Source organism: Rhinolophus ferrumequinum, chromosome 18 (assembly GCF_004115265.2).
Source record: "Rhinolophus ferrumequinum isolate MPI-CBG mRhiFer1 chromosome 18, mRhiFer1_v1.p, whole genome shotgun sequence".
NCBI classification, from domain to species: Eukaryota; Metazoa; Chordata; class Mammalia; order Chiroptera; family Rhinolophidae; genus Rhinolophus; species Rhinolophus ferrumequinum.
The window spans coordinates 11,195,435-11,210,847 of record NC_046301.1 but is presented as its reverse complement, the minus strand read 5'-3'; the positions used below and the strand labels follow the sequence as shown (position 1 = coordinate 11,210,847).

The following is a 15,413-nucleotide window of genomic DNA, read 5'->3' as shown; positions in this document are numbered from 1 at the left end:
CATGTAGAAGGTTTATTATTTTAAATAGCAAACTATCATTTGCATGGACTTCATATAGGATCAGTATCAGGGAACATTTACCATTTCATTGTCATGTATCTAATATTAGTTGTATGAGGAACCACTAACCATATGATGATTATGACAATTGTACTTACATTCATATAATACCTTTAAAACTATTCTCATTAGTTTTCATATTCAGTCTGCAATATAATCATGTGTTTTTATTCTGTTTACCAAAATCAAAGGGAATTTCATGAATATTTCTTAAAATGTATTGTTATTAATAACAAAACATCATATTGAATTTTGTTTTCAAAAAGTCCAGTTCCCTTCTATTTTACAATAGCTCCAAGTTAAAGTGAATGGCTTTTCCTCAACTCTTCTTTTGCTGCTACATTTTCAGGTTATTAGGGGTATGAGGATGTTTTAAGTTCTTGGAGGTTTTAACTAGTCATTTAGAAAAGTAATTTTATTTTTCATGTGATTTAAATTGATTTAAAAACCCTCTACTATTCTAAGTGTGGAAGAGAAAAAGAAAAGAATAAACTCAAACATACTAAGTTATGGCAAGTTAGTGTTTTTCAGGCAGAAGAATGGGAAAAAAAGAAAGAAAGTGTAGATTATTGAAGTAAAAATTTCACTCATTTACTAATTACTCTCCTTAAAAATCTCCCAATGTATGTTTTTTCCTTATTTATGCTGTGGTTAGAATCAACAGAAAACACATACTACAGTAGCTATAATTTTGAGATTTGAGATGCAATTCTGATTTGACTATGCAGAACACTTGGAGAATAGAAATATGATTATGGCATGAAACCAATTTAAAGGGCCCTGTGTGTTTCATTGTGTCAGGTATTTCTCCTTTATGATTGTTGTCTCAGCATTCAACATTTGCCCTGGAATTTTCATTTTTTAACACAGCTTTTTTTTTTTTTAATTAGTACTTAATGAAAATCATCTGTAAATGGACTTTTTAGAACTCTATTTTGTATTTTGAATTTTGCTATGTTCTCAGGATGGCGGGAAATGTATGTAGTGAATACAGTTCTTTCAAAACATGATTAAGTTGGAGAGATACCAGCAGTAACTCAGCTCTCTTGATTTCATCCTTTACAGACACACGATGACTAAAGTCACTCTTTGGAGGACAGCATGGGGACTGCTCTCTGGTGAAATGAGCAGCACCGGAATTTGAGGAGCCCACGACAGTGAACTCCACCAGTCTCAGGTAGTTTGGGGGAATTGGGTCGTGTTGCTTTTCCCTGGTCTCTCGTGTACCAGACATTTGTGATGTGACCCATTTGCTATAACCTGACGGATACGTTAAGCCACAAAATATGTGATCAGTGGGGAACTATGATAAGTTATTAGATATAAATTGAAATGTATATAGGAAATAGAGCCTGATTAGCCTCAAAGGAAGGATTTATTTGACAAAAGGAACTAGAATTAAGGAAGACTCAACATGGTCATGAATAAATGTCTTTTCGACTTTTCCATTTTCATAATCTTGATCTGTGAAATTCATAATGTTTTATTCTAGGTAAAATAGCTATCCTATCTATCTGTGTATCTATCTATCTATCTATCTATCTATCTATCTATCTATCTATCTATCTATCATCTATCTATAAAACATCAATGGGTGTTTAACAATATTCTGTATATATCAGATATAGTTGTAAATTAAATCATCCAGTTAGTAGATGTATAATCTTATTTTTTTAAAATCCATCTTTATAAGGATAAAGAAATAGGGGTTCATAATAGTCAAGTAATTTGCCAAACCTTAATTGGCTATTGAAAAACATCATATTTCAGGACAAATCACCTCATGTACCAGATCACCTATGATAGCTTCACAATCTCTTCCTCTTCCTGCACTTGTTTTTTGACCAGAGGTTTCAAGAGACAGAGTATTGTAGGACAGAGGTATTTAGATCATTTTCCTTGGAAAGCATTTCATTCATATATATTATACGTATATGAATATGTATGTATATGTAGTTTGAAGATTTAAAAGCAACCTATTTTGATTGAACAATGAAATCTATTCTAATATAATCTACACCATGACAAAAGATTAAAAACAAGCCGTGTTTTGGATGCAGAGGGAGCCTAGTCCAGAAAAAAAAGACTGAATTTGAAAGAAGGGCCACAGAATGTAAGCATAAATAGTTTCTGGGGAGTAGGTCTTTATCAGTTGAAAATTAATTTAAAACAATTGTCCAAATTTCATGAGTAGAAGTAACATATTTAATATTTTAAGGACTTTTATAGATAAAAAATGAGATTAAGGACATGAGGCGAATTTGAAATTAAATTATTTTGATAAGAAATTGACAGTCTTTTATTTGTGTGTTTTTGAAAGAAAATATTTTTTTATCCAAAAACTACATTTACTAAGGTTATATTAGAGTTTGATGAAACAGATAATCTGTAAGCAGGTTTAGAGTGTTAGCAGTTGAACAGTATACACTGTATGCCCACATAGTAATTGAATTTAAAAATTTGGAAAGAAAATATAGTGAACACTCATATGTATGTTTAATTTATTGGTAATGAAAGGGATGCTATCTTTTTCTTTGGTAAGTAAATACTCAGGAAATAACTAAAAACTTAAATAGTTACACTACAGCCTCAAATACTTTATTGAAATAGAATTATTTTATTGAGAAAACAAACATGCATCTTAAAAAGTAAATATCTCAGGTTCATTATTGGGCACATTTGTGTACAAATGTTTCCTACGACACCTGTTTCCTACGAAACAACACTTGAACATTTCACACAACAAAATATTATATAACGAAATGCATTTGTTTTTCTTTGAAAATGAATTTATCTGTGTAGCATAGAGCCTCATTCTAAGAATGCAAAATGTAACTCTTGTCAAATGAGGCATGTAGCATATGATGTAGGTTTTGGAAAACGTAAAGCATTAACTAAATAGCTTTCTAATGAGTGATGGCTGCATTCGAAGCAAACATCAGTCTACAAAAAATGGGATTTAAAATATGTAGTAGATAGGTGTGATGGCCGACTTGGTAAACGGCAGCTGTGATCTATGTGTGTTTCTAATTAGAGGCCTAAAGAAAATATTTTGAGTTCTAATATTTATTTATTTTTTTTGGTGGAGGGTCTTCTACAGTAATTTAAAAATAGTGATGATTTAGCAAAAATTGTTGATTCAGGTAATTCTTGATTAGCCATGAAAAGTGTCTGTAGATATCACAGCAATAAAAAAAAATATCCAAAACATGCCAAAAGTGTCAACCACCTCCCTTTAAACAGCTTTTCATTTTAGCTATGAATAAGAACTAAATTGCATGACCTATCATAATTATTTGAGGCATATGCTAATTAGTAATAAGATGTCCTAAAAATGGCGATCAATATGGAAAATATATCTAAAATGTCTCAGTTGATAACCAGTCAATAACTCTCTTTTTGGCTGTGTTTATTATATCCTATTCACTAAGGTAAATGCTTCCAATGGATTACCTCATTTAACCCTCAAAACAATGCTATTGCAGATGCTGTTACAATCCCCAGCAGGGCGACTGAAACTCAGACTACTTCATACAATGCTCAAAGCCATAGAGCTGGTACGTTAATACGCCAGGATTGATATAAAGGCCCTCGGATTTCACACTTCTAAATCTTAGCTACCACTGGCTGCTGCCTCCCATCATTCTCTCAGGTTCCTAATGTGTATGTCGGGGTGGGGGAACCCACAAATCAGAGAAGACTGAATGATGGCTTTGTTTAATACGGATGCTAGGCTCCCTCCACGTCTCATTTAGTTAGTCTGCAGTATGGAGGACAAGTTGATGGTTTGCTCTCATCATTCGGGTGTTCTAGACACAGACCCTTTCAGGACAACAATACACTGCCAAACTATCTCTCACATAAGATAAGGTCAATATATTTACATGACTCTGGGATACACATACATCATTAGATTAGCAGAACTACTACTTGAAATATGAAGCCAATTAGGATAATGATGGAGTGGGTGGGATTTGTGGGTGTAAGGAAATAGCTTCTGCTATTAAATTTAGGATTCTCCTTGTAAAATGAAGTTAATAATGCTGCTGACTCAGAATTGGAGTATCAAATAAGATATTATATGTAAACATTACTTATAAATGGGAGGGCTTTTCAAATTGTAGAAATTTTTATGTATTGAAGTTTTATTTATTTTTCTTACCTCTTATATATTACTTTACAATTTTGACCAAGTGGAGCCTTTTTGTCTGTTTTGTTTTTGTTTTTGTTTTTGTTTTAAAGGAAGAAAATAGAATTGTGGTGATTATTAGCACCAGGGAGCTCTATAAACAAAATACGTTCTTAGAAAACAACCATACTCTGCCCATTAATTTTTGCTTAGCTATCAAAAACGTCAAGGATAAATGGAATTATAGAAATAATTCTTGTGAACAATTTCCTATACATTCAACGTGATGATTTTATTACTAAATTTTAATTTACTGTGATATCCAGGACGATATTTTGGTCTTACAATCGTCAGACTCTTAGGGTCACAGCGCAAGGCTGCCTGCACCTAAGTGCTCTTTAAGATACCCAGCAGACTGAACTGTGGCGAGATAGGGGTTCAGAAAAAACACTAAACACATTGAAACCAAAACATTAGAAATAACATTTATCTTACTGTTAATTTTCAGTTTTAAAATTACGTGTAAATATATCTCAGAAAGGCCATTAATATATGTGCACCTGTTTAAGAAAGTTCCATTGTAACATTAAAGGATTATGATGCTCGAAGACTGGGTAAATTAAAATATTTTTAATTTCAAAACACTTTTTTTTAATATACAGAGGGTGCCAAAAAGAGTATACACATTTTAAGAAAGGAAAAAAAAACTATTAAAATTACACTAATGATAACTACTTTGAGCACCTCTTGTAATTGCATAAGTCAGACATGGCTTGTGTTCATCTTTTGTTATCGGTATATGAGAATATTATTATAATTTTAATACAGTTTTTTCCTTTCTTAAAATGTCTATACATTTTTTGACACCCTCTGTATGTAAATGTTTTACTCAAAAGTTTAAAAGTCAGATTTAACTGCTGAAATGTGCGCCATGTAATCTAACAACGAAAGCAGAATTCAGTATCAAACTTATCAACCAAATCAGGCAGAGTTTCTATCCAAAAAGTTTGCCTTCATTTTTCAATTCAGAGAAACATGCTAATGCATGCTTTCTGCATGCGTGCTTCTGTGACGACTATCTGGTTTCTGATTTCTGATTCTAATACAGATAGGCAGGGCCCACACGTTGCTACACGTTTGTCACCTGGATGTAATAAAGGGCCCCTCTGCCCTCAGTATTTCTTACCTCTGTTCTCTGCCTTCTCTCATAGGAGTCTGCTCATGTGTGGTCATCAGGGGATAGAAGAGGTCAGGTCATTAAATAAAATCTGTCAGCGCTCTCATCACGTTTTGCCTTATAATATCCCTACAAGGAAAAACATAACGCTGCTTTGTTGCCTGTAAGAACTGTATCTATAAAGGGAGACAGCCACCTTAGTGGTGGTTAGATTAAAGGAAGCTCCACAACTATTAATATTTTAAATTCTTTTTGGTTTAGCACCCCAGCATTTTTGCACCCCATATGCACCACAAACATTCAAGATACGAGGTGTGCCTTCCTTGTACATTTGGAAAGGTTAACGGGAAGACGGCCTTGGAATGAGATAGATGGGAAGGCGACACCTAATGAACCTCGTCTACAGGTGCCGTCTCAGGAAAGTGCATTGTAGGGAAAAGTCCCTGCAATAGTGAAGGACCTGAAAGGTTACTCCCACCAAACTCTGTGCCAATGCAGATCTTATATTGGCCTCAGACTAATCTGAGATGAAGAATGAAAGTATGAAAATGTAACTAACCTCAGTTGATTCACTAGAAATTCTGTTTTTAATTCCACTTAATGTAACTCAGGGCAATGTTGTTAATAACTCTAAAATGGATTATGATTACTATTATTACAAAATATTAAGATTTTAAAATCAAATTTACATATTGTTTTAATGTTTATTTTATTGTTTTCTGGGATGAGTTCATTTTATTTCCAAAGAATTACATTAAAATGAAAATATAAGGCACAGTTTGCCCTTGAAGTCAAATGATGTTTGATTTTAAGAAGTCAAGCTGTATCAAGAACAGCAGAAGTTTTTTTTTCTGAAAAAAGTCAATGTGTAAGTCAATATGAGTATCATTTCATTATTGAAATCAAATAAAAGCATGTAACCTTTTATATAGGACTACAAAGAGAGATATCTTTCATAACTTATGTTTAAAATAGAGGAATTTCAAATATTCACATACTGATTAAATAAAATAGCCAATAGTAAAAGTTTAAAAATATGGTTCAATGAATGAAATAGCCACTGCTATTTATTTTATGTTTTATTTTGTTTCATCAAGATAGATTTGACAGCACACACATTTTTTTGTAGCTATCCCCTTTTTTTAGAATTTAGAATTATCAAGAAAAAAATAATACGTTTAAGATCATCATATTAAGACCATACACCAAGAACGGTAAAATGTCTATTCATTATAATTTTCATTTAAACTGAAGCTCAGTACGAAGCTGACAATACAAAAACAACTACAGCAACTGCAAAAACAAAAACCTCAAGGGTTTGTTTCTAAACAGTGTAGTTTATGTTTATCTAGTTTTAATTTATTTTGATATGATTTTGGTGGACACTCATGAAAGTATTATAGTAATCACATCTAATTTAAAACTGTAATCACATTTAAATAATTCATAAAGCATACTTTTAAGTTATTTCGAAAGATAATCAAGTTTTCATGCCACTTGAAATGCTTTCCTGTCCCTTAAGTAATCTCAGTATCAGTCTAAACTCTTCCTGACCAACAATAGAACAAGAGAAATGAATGTTGTATTGCTGGTTTGATGAAGATGCTGCAGAGAAAATAGCGGGAGGCATTCTTTCCCAAAAGGAAAATAATTGTAAACACTGTCTCATAGCAATAGGAATTTGATAGCTCAAACTTGTCAGGGTTTTAAAGGTTTTCTCATAAATGGATTCAATTTGTTCTTGAAAAGCAAGTGGAATCTGCTGTTTCTATTGAAACCATTATAGTTTTCCCAGCACACACTTTTTTCCACAGGGAAGTGTATAAAATGCCCCCTGAATTATGGAAAACGCATTTGTATTCTTAGTCAATTCCATTGAAAATGTGGCTTAGGTTGAAAACTGTTTTAAAACTTTTGAAATGATATCAGATCACCTGAGAATTTAGCATGAGTATGCAAGTTACAGCGTGAAAAACTATACATAATAAAATAAAGTTCATATTAATTATTTTTGTCAAACTAAAAATATACTGTTTTCACTAACTTTCAATGCATGATTCTCCCTTTTTGTGTTTCTTATTTGCAAACTCTGGATAGAGAATGAACATTTCATTCATTTTTATTTCAAAAACCAAATAATCTAAACAATTGGTACATTGTTTATTTGGATTTTAAGCGCAATCTCCATGGAAAAGGTTTATAGCCTTTATAGGTTCCTTTCAGCTGTATTAATTATGGTAGCTATGAAGCTTTCATTAGTTCCTGTTTATTGATTTAAGTTTTTCAAATAGTTATATGGCTTCTCAACTAGAAGTCATTTTGTAGTCCGAGAAAACACCAATTAAAAATGTTTTCTTACACCTCCACTCTGAGCATGTAATCTATTGAAATGTTATCTCCTTTTAACTCATAATTCTCCAATTACTTCATAGTCCTGTTGACGTAAGAAACATCCAAAACCTGTATAGAATACTTATAAACATTTATTTGAGCCACAGCGATGCCATTGCCAGGGATCAAGATTTCAGATGCTTCTGAGAATGACAGTTTTGTAGTTTACTTTATACACTTGGAATTAAGGAGGGAAGGTGAGGAAGATTACAGGAAGGTGGCAGAAAGCAAGGTGGGGATGAGATTACAGGGTAGTTAACAAGATCATGTGCTCTCCTGTGGTTGGTTATGCTGCAGGGGACTGAAAAAGAGGTATTTCAAAGGTGTGTTAAACCAGATACACAGAAACAATGGGCAGGGCTTGCTCATGGCAAAAAGGGAAGTTATAGACCTGCCAAGTGACTGCCCACTGTGACCTACCCAGTTAGGAATTTATGATCAGATCAGATCACCCTGTGAGGTTACGTTTGGTTAGGCTTATTACAGAGCTCTTTTTCATCCATAGTTCAGACCCTTGTGGTTTTTATTTGCCTTATATACTTTCAAACACTCAAACTTATCTAGAATATATAATGCTTAATAAATTATTATATTCAATACATAATTGCTGCTTTATACAATCCTTGATGTGATTTATCACATATTAGCTTTGTGATGGTTAAATTTTATGTGTCACTGGGACACATAACATATGTTGATACTGTGGGTGGCCTGTATCTAATCAGTTGCAGGCCTTGTGAGCAAAAACTGAAGTTTCTCTGAGATGAAGAAATCCTGCCTTAAGCTATAATATTAAAGTATTTCCTGAATTTCCAACCTGCTCGCTCAGTCTACTGATTGCAGACTCAAGACTATAACATCAACTTTTGCCTGACTTTCCATCTTGTTGACCTGTCCTACAAATTTCAGACTTGCCAGCCCCCACAATTAGGTGAGCCACGCCTTGAAATAATGTATTTTAAAGATGAAATAAATTAACATATGTACACATATCCCTCTTAGTTTTTTTTTTTTCTCCTGGAGAATCCTGACTAATACAGAAGTTACTCATATTGAATATTAAAACATGATGTCTAATGTATGCATTTGTATACATCTCAATTATCCTTGTTATCCAAGTTCCTTATGAATTACTACACATCACAGGCTAAAATATGATGCAAATTTTATTTCTATATAAAATAGGTGCTCCACATTCAAGTCCTTCATTACATGTCACTGTCCCCTCTCTTGGCATCTTCTATTAGCTCAATTAACTTCAAGTTGGGATAAGTTAATAAATAATTTCCTGTTAACAGTAAAGACTGAATGAGCACTCCTTATCTATCAGGTACAGCTTTGATCTTTTTCTCCAGTGTAAGGTAGGAGCCATTGCAAGAAGACATCACTTGCTGTATTTCCAGAATGTAAGTGGAACCAGCATGGATGAAATGTCTTCAGCTTTTTTCCAAGAAAACAGTAATAATCCAAAAAGAAAAACAAAGTGTTCTTTATAGCAGTGAGAGATCCTGGATTCCTGTTGTTCTAGCTTAAAGCATAAGTTTGGTAAATGTTAATCGTGCATATAAATGCAAGTAAATTAGTGTGCTAATTGTATAACATTAGATTGGGATCTTTTTTTCCTTCTCTCTTCTTCTTAAATAAGTTCACATATAATACCAAAGGAATTCTGTAGAAGTATGGATTTTTCCCCCAGTCTTACTGTAATGTAAACCGTGTACTACACTTGAGAAAAAACACATAAAGTGTATTTTTACTGTCCTGACTAAATCAATGTTGGTGAAATTCATTCTAAGACTACTTAAAATAAGCTAAATCCCAATGTTACTCTTTAACTGTACATGCATGTAAACTGAATATAAATTGCTTTTGCAATGGATTTGGATGCTTTTGTGCAACTATCTTGTCAATTTTATTGGCAGAAATGCCAAGTGAAAGCATTTTATTCAAAATTTCTCTGAGAAAACGACTAATAATGGCAAGAATATTGAAACACTATGTTAGGAGATCCTAGTCTATTTTTCCCCCCAGTGATGTGAATCTTTACCCATTTGTTGTTTCTTTGTTTAGTACTAACAAAACTTTCTCTTTACATGCATTAAAATTAATTCTGATTCTTTTTATTTTATTCTTTCAAAGGTTCTCTATATTTTAACAATGCTTCACTAGGTTCATTATGATTATCTCTAATTAATATCTAGACTTCTTATTGAGGCCAGAAGAAACCAATAATAAGTTTTATAAAATGTGCACAAGCGTTTTAAACTTTTTTACAATTATTAGAATGAAAAAAAATGTTGATTTTTATAGCTGATTTTAATGCTGAATTAATACATGTAACTGAAAATATTACTGTTATAGTCAAGAAAGAAATGGCAAATCACAAGTATAGTATAAGCCTATGGGGTTAATTTATTTAATTATATACACAATTTTCTATAAAATGGGGAAGAAATCTGAGCAGAAATTTCTAAGAAAAAAAATAGACGTAGCCAGTAGAAATGCTTAAAAAGTAACTTCATTATTAATACCACTGGGTCTGAAAGGTAGAACAACTAATCAAAGAGGATTATTTTCCAGTTTTGAGGTCCATTTGAATTTGCCTTACCTATTTCAGACTTACATGCTACTGACCCATTATTGCTTTCTTCATTCCAAATTCACCCTTTTGCAATGGGGATGTCAATTTTATGCTTACCCTATGATTTTATTTTGGAAGTACAGAAGTTGTATGATTGCATAGGTTCACAGCCTAAGGGGAATTTTGCCTCAGGATGAACTGTGATGAATTTCGCCTCCAAAGTCACCAATACCTGATTTAGATGATATTTAGAAAGACCTTGCACGTTAGACTTTAGAGTTGATGTTGGAATGAGTTAAGACTTTTCTGACTGTTGGAATGGAATGGATGTGTCTTATATGAGATAAGAACTTGAATTTTGGGACATCAAGGGTCGAAGGTAAGGATTGATTTGTGCCCCTCCCCCAAAAAACACACACAAATTCATATGTTGAAGCTCTAACCCTCAATGTGACTGTATTTGGACACTTTAGGAGGTAATTAATGTTAAATAAGATCATAAGGGTAGGGCCCTTATCTAGTATAACTGTTGGTCTATAGGAAGAGGAAGAAAGATCTCTCTCTCTCTCTCTCTCTCTCTCCCTGTCTCCTCCCCGCCCCACTCAGAGGAAAAAGACAGTATGTGTACAAAACAGCAATTGCAAGTCAGTAAGATGGTGTTCATCAAAAATTTAAGCTTACCAGAGCCTTGATCTTAGACATTCTACTCTCCAGAACTGTGAGAAAATACATTGCTATTGTTTAAGTCATACGATATGTGATATTTTGTTACGGTAGACTGAGAAGATTAATATAGAAGGAAAAATTATACCGGTCAGAAACTGAGATTTAAACAAAGAAAGAAAAAGTAATAGAAGAAATAAATAAAGGTAAAATATAAACTTTTATTTTTCTTATTCTTAATTAAGCTAGCAGATGACAATTTGTTCAAAATAATAATAGCAACAATGCATTTGATTTTATATATATATATATATGTATATATATTGCTTATGTATAAGCAAAATGAATGACATTGACACAGAGAAAGGAGTGAATAATTAGGATTATTTTGTTACTAACGTATTTGCAGTATCTGTGAACGGTATAGTGTTATTTCAAGGCAACTTTGGATTAGTTGTAAATATATATTGCAAATTCCAGGAAAAGCACTAGAAAAAGTCAAATACGTACAACTGAAACACAAATAAAGGAAAAAAAATTGAATTATATGAAATTCTCACTTAAAACCACAAAAGGCAGAAAAGAGTGGAAGACACATAGAAACAAAGAATAAAGGCAGCAAATAGAAAAGAATACCAAATATGGCAGAATCAGATTGAATGCCTGTGTTTCCCAAAAATTCCTAATCTTCAATGTAATAATATATGGAAATGGGGCCACTGGGAGGTGATTGGGTCATTGGGAGAAGATAAATGTCCTTTTATAAAGAGAACCCGAAGCTCCCTAGCTCATTCCAACTTGTGAGGATACAGAAAGAAGACAGCTATTGACCAAGAGACAGGCTGTCACCAGACACTGAGTGTCTGGCACTCAATCTTAGACTTCCCAGCCTTCAGAAATGGAAGAAGTAAATGTTTGTTGTTTAACAACTTAGTATATGGTAATTTTTTATATAGAAACCTGAATGGACTAAGACAGGTAGCTATTTATGTAACTATATAAATAATCACTTCAAACAGCAGGGATGTAAATGCAACAATTAAATAACAGAGATTGTCAGAGTGAACGAAAAAACAAAACCCAACTGTATATTGTCTACAAGAACCGCACTTTAAACATAAAGACACATATAGAATAAGAGTAAAGAGATGTAGAAATACATACCATGCTAAAAGACAGTGGAGTAATGACGTTAATTTGAGACAGAGCTGACTTCAAAGCAAGGTAAGTTATCAGGAATAAAGACGAGCTTACGAAAGGATAAAATGGTCAATTACTCAAGAAGACCTAACAACCTGTGATGTCTATGCACTTAACAACAGAGCATCAAAAGACATGAGGCACAAACTGATAAAGCTGCAAGGAGAAAGTTTTATTTATCCCTTGAGACCTGTTATAAGTGGGATTTCACTCATGAAAAATTTCTTCCTCATTTTCTTTTCTGAACTACATGTGACCTTATTCCTTTAGCTTCTTTCTTACACATCTCACTTTTCTTTATCTTGTTGACTGAGTGAGAATAGTTATCTAAGAGTCCCTCCTTGAGACCTGAGTGTGTATTCCGTAAGTGATATATATTTGTAGGATTCTACCATAAGAAACAGCTTATACTTCAGGACGGGGCAATACTGTATTAAAAAGTATACTATATGAGTGTACAATATATGAGTGTACTATATGAGTGTATTAAAAGGTGTACCATATGAGCTAGGGAGTGGTGGGGGGAGAGAAAAGCCATAATCCTTCGCGTAGGTGGCTAGGTAAGAATTTGGTCTGAGACCTCCGTGACTTCACAGATAAAGCCCAAGGTTTATACTTGAGGAAGAGATTCCAAATTGTCTGCAGCTTTATCAAATTAAATAATATCCGTATGAAGTTTATAGTTCTTTGATTTAGTAGGGTTATTAAACCATTGACTGAAATATATATCTATTTACTCAAATGATTTCATTCAAATTTTATGCAGGGTATTATTTGTTAAATGATTTTTAGAAGTTTTTATGTAATTTTGAAATTATATTGTTTATGTTTTCCAGTGTTTATAAAAGGCTTAGCCAGACCTTCCTTATTACTTAATATATGAGCTCATTTATTTCCGCATTATTTTACATTTTCAATTTTTACACTTTAATTATTGATTTATGAATGAACATTTTGGATGCAAGGCAGTTCTTCTCAACTGGTAACTACCTCACACATAGGTACTGAGTGAGGCCTCTTCGGAGCTATGCTATCAGGTTATTTATCAGTGTGTATAATTTTTTTTTTTAAAACCACGGAAACTTATCTCTATGACAATGGTTTCCATGTAGAAGTGTCAAGTGGGAATGTCTCACGATGTGCTGTGGAGCAGGATTCAATTAGTTGTGAATAATAGATAAAGCATTTCAGCAAACTAGTATTAAAAGACTGCATACGCATTAAAATATGCAGAAATGCTATTTAATGACTATGAAAACACAGTGCAGTCAGGATAGGCAGCAATCCACTTTCGTTGAGGAAGCAGTTTTGAAGGCTGACCGTGTCCATAAAGATCTTACTGAGTATGCGTTTATAGGCTTTGAAAACGTATGGTGCTCGACTAGATCATTTTGCAATTAATATAGGCTGTTGTTGTTTTGAGTTTCCTTTTTGTCATGCACTGGAGAATTAAAAAAAAAAAAAGTTTGGAAAGTTGAATTCCATTTTCAAGATGACTCTATTAACAGGTCAGTGGAGCCATTCCCCAATAAAACAAGCAAAGTAGAAAAAAAAACCTGTTAAAAACAAAACAAAACAAACAAAAAACATTCCAACTATTTTACATCTCTGGAAATTGCTCTAAGGATATGCAGTAAAGGGAGAAGTCCAAGAAAAGTTGCTAAAACCCTGTTAAGATCAGTGGGAGTCTGATATTTGCGCCCAACGTCTCAGTCTGGTGGGAGCTTCACTCTGCGTGGGGACCTCTGCGAAGATGAAGACAGCCCTTGCTCTCCCCCCACGCTCCAATCATGGCTTGCTGTATCTCTTCAAGAGGGGGGGGGGCACCAGTTCTCTCATCCATTTCAACTCAGAGGTGAAGAGGCTGAATTCTTGGGGAGTCTGCTCAGCGATCGGGGCCCCTTTTTCCACCCAGCTCTGCCCCATGGGACAAAGCTCTACTCCAGGTAGAGCAGGCCAAGAACACTGGGGCCTCGAAGGCCCTCTTCTCAGCTCACTTATGGGGGACCGTCCACACCTGGAGAGGCAGGAAGAGGAAATGCAGGAGGACCAGAGGCTGCTGCTGGCTCAGAACCCAGAAGAGTGGCTCAGACAGTTTGCCTCGGACAAGAAGCCACCCAAGACAAGAGAGCTCTGAAGCCATTGCCAAATGAAGGACTGACTTCATTTGAAACAATGTGGAAAGTGCAGCCTAAGGACACACTTCAAGACCACAGCTCCTTTAAATTAAGGGAAACTCATTAAACTCCAGGCCATCCAGTTCACCAGAGAAAACCACGGAAAGAGATGGCACAGAGGAGCCTTCCTGGGATCAAAACCTCAATGACTGGCCTCAAAAGCGACTCCTGCCAAAATATAATTGAATCAGACTACTGAGCTATTTATGTCAATAGTGGAATCAGCAGTAATTAGAAGAGCTTAAGGTGCAGGGGTGTGGTACCAAATACAGCAGACAGCTTGCCAGAGAGGTAGGAAAAAGAGAGTCAAAAATTCCCGTGAAAACCACTGTCATCCTAGTGTGGCCATAAGCATACTCAAGCCAGCTCTCTCCAGGAAGCAACATCAAAGTCTTTACACTCTAGGGAGAAAAAACTTAAGTAAAATAGCTAAGCTAAGTTACAGAACAAACAAGACAACACATAACAACAAAGGGAATGGCAGAGGGAAATCAGTATCCAGAGTTCTGTAGTATATTACCTAAAATGCCCAGTTTTCAACAACAAAAATATTTTGAGAAAAGACATGAACAGAAATATCAATGTGACTCATTAGAGGAAAAAAACAAAGCAAAACAAAACAAAACAAACAACAGGACAAAGAGGGACCACATGTGAGATTTAATGGAAAAGATTTCAAAATAGCCATTGTAAATGTATTCTAATTAAAATATAACCAAATGGAAATTGTGGAGTGAAATGTACAATAATTGCCTTGAAAATTTATTAAATGGGGCTCACAGTAGATAGACTTAAACTGGCAGAAGAAAGAATAAGTGAATTGGGAGACAGATCGACAGGACGTATGCAATCTGAAGAACACAGAGAAAATGGAATAAAGAAAAATAAAGAGCCTCAGAGAAATGCTGGATATTTTTATCAACACCAGCACACACATACTGGGGGTATCAGAAGAAGAGGCGAAAAAGGAATGATCAGAAATATATATATATATATATATCTAGTATTAGAAGAAATAATGGCTGAAAAAAAACA

General features: G+C 34.0%; 1 long non-coding RNA gene across 1 annotated transcript in view; it reads left to right on the top strand.

The window, feature by feature from the left end:
• Positions 1–15,413, top strand: part of LOC117038219 (uncharacterized) — a 123,901-nt gene that overhangs the window by 29,724 nt on the left and 78,764 nt on the right. The window contains exon 2 of the long non-coding RNA XR_004425644.1: positions 1,126–1,237. This is a non-coding gene — a long non-coding RNA (uncharacterized LOC117038219). The remainder of the gene's footprint in view (positions 1–1,125; positions 1,238–15,413) is intronic.